General features: G+C 48.4%; 1 protein-coding gene across 1 annotated transcript in view; it reads right to left on the minus strand.

The window, feature by feature from the left end:
* The window catches only part of ttc27 (tetratricopeptide repeat domain 27), a 90,044-nt gene that overhangs the window by 9,224 nt on the left and 78,320 nt on the right, over positions 1 to 2,500 (minus strand). The gene's annotated exons all lie outside the window — the stretch shown is intronic.

Raw genomic sequence — 2,500 nt, forward strand, 5'->3', positions numbered from 1 at the left:
GTAAATAACCCCAATCAAGCCCCAAGCACCCTACCACCATCAGACAGCCTCTGCCACGCATAAAAAACCCAAATACCCCCAAACATTGCTCAAAAGACCATGTATACCTGCAACCACCCCTAAAAACCACCATAAACACCCCAAAATACCTAAATAATGTTTATTTAAACCCCCGGAATCACCCATAAACACAAAATATCCATCAACCTCCCATAAAACAACCTCCCTAAACACCTGTAAATGACCCCAGAAAACTCCCAAAAATACACTCGCTGCTAAACCCCAGTACAATACCCCCAACCTCCAGCACCCCTGAATACACGAGACCACCCTAAACACACCCAAAACACCCACCTAACCTAAATACCCCTCAATCACCCTTACACAGGGGCGGATTTCGGGGTTTGATACAGGAATGGGGCTCTATTCCTCTGCATGATATTACTGATATTGGAAAGTTTCAGCATACGCTGTTTAGCATTAATAATTAAACACGCAGTTCATTTGCATGTATAGCGGCCCAAGGCGGCTGCCTACCGTCGCCTAGTACCGAGTCCTCCCCTGCTCTTAAATACCCCCTGATAAACACCCAAAATATCCGTTAGCTGCTCATAAAAACAGAAATACAGGAAGAATGAGGAAGAATGTTTGGTTCTGAATGGCGGCGGTGCTGAACCCGTCCTGAAACCACACAACTGAGAGTGTGATATCTGAGTAATGTCACCTTCCCAACAGAGACTGGGCTCCCCCTTAATGCCACCAGACTGGTTCGAGCCGCTTGTTTCTCGTGTCGTCGGGGAAGGGAAGGGAATTGATCTGGGAAAGAAAAAGCCTTTTTGTCCTGGCGGCGGAACGGAGTCGCTCCGGGGCTCTCATCACGTGTAATTCACTACCGCTCTATAAAGAACTGCCGTAAGAAAACAGAACAGCAGCTTCCAAACGCAGCTTCGTGTCAGTATTGTGCAGTACCACCACCGGGCTCATGATGTACACAAACAGCTCCATGAGATCAAATAAAATCACATCTGCTTGGTTCTGACGCACACAGCCCAAAGCGGCACGAAGGAACGTCCCTTCACAGCGTAGCTGGACGTTCGCCGTGAGGTTCCGCGCATTCCTGAGTAATTAGCTCACGCGTGTCGTAAAATGGTAGCTCCTTTCCCTGTCCGTCTTTCACACTGCATCCCTCTCTCCTTTTCTCCACGCACACGCATCCATTTCTCCACGCTCGCGCTCCACATGTTTACACGCGGTCCGCTGACCCATAATGCACCGGTCTCATGCATAATTTACAGGGTCATTCTGTACCAAACGGAATGAAAAGTTCAACTCCGACATGTAACTAAACACAGTGCTGCAGAGAACAGAGCACAGACGCTCATCTCCTTAACCTCACCCTTTTATTTCAGCCTTTAACCTTTAACCTTTAACCTTTTCCTCCTTTGCTCTTTATTTCCGATCATCCATCCATTTTCTTCCTTTTCTTTATAGTATTAAATCTCTCCCCCTCTCTGTTGTCCTTCAGACTGCACTCCGTTTCAGAGAATGAGGTCATTCATCTTCTGAGTCAGGAAAGAGGGAAAGCTAGAAAATAGAAAGGATAAGGAAACATGACGGCGGCTATTCCGTTATATTCCAGGCAGTGAAGAGCCCGGGGATTCCTGAGCTCGTAGACGACTTCACACCCGAGACCATACCCCACTTCACTCCTCAGTGTGTACTGCACTGTACCATCGAGTCCATACTCCATCTCCACTTACACTCCATCTCCACACTCCATCTCCACACTCCATCTCCACACTCCATCTACACACTCCATCTACACACTCCATCTCCACACTCCATCTCCACACTCCATCTAATCCTTACACTCCATCTCCACTTACACTCCATCTCCACACTCCATCTCCACTTACACTCCATCTCCATCTCCACACTCCATACTTCATCTCCATCTCCACACTCCATCTCCACTTACACTCCATCTCCATCTCCACACTCCATACTTCATCTCCATCTCCACACTCCATCTCCACACTCCATCTCCACACTCCATACTCCATCTCCACACTCCATCTCCACACTCCATCTCCACACTCCACACTCCATCTCCACACTCCATCTCCACACTCCATCTCCACTTACACTCCATCTCCACACTCCATCTCCACACTCCATCTCCACTTACACTCCATCTCCACTTACACTCCATCTCCACACTCCATCTCCACACTCCATCTCCACTTACACTCCATCTCCACTTACACTCCATCTCCACACTCCATCTCCACTTACACTCCATCTCCACTTACACTCCATCTCCACACTCCATCTCCACACTCCATCTCCACACTCCATCTCCACACTCCATCTCCACTTACACTCCATCTCCACACTCCATCTCCACTTACACTCCATCTCCACACTCCATCTCCACTTACACTCCATCTACACACTCCATCTCCACACTCCATCTCCACACTCCATCTCCACACTCCAT

This window comes from Ictalurus punctatus, chromosome 9, assembly GCF_001660625.3.
Source record: "Ictalurus punctatus breed USDA103 chromosome 9, Coco_2.0, whole genome shotgun sequence".
Taxonomy (NCBI): Eukaryota; Metazoa; Chordata; class Actinopteri; order Siluriformes; family Ictaluridae; genus Ictalurus; species Ictalurus punctatus.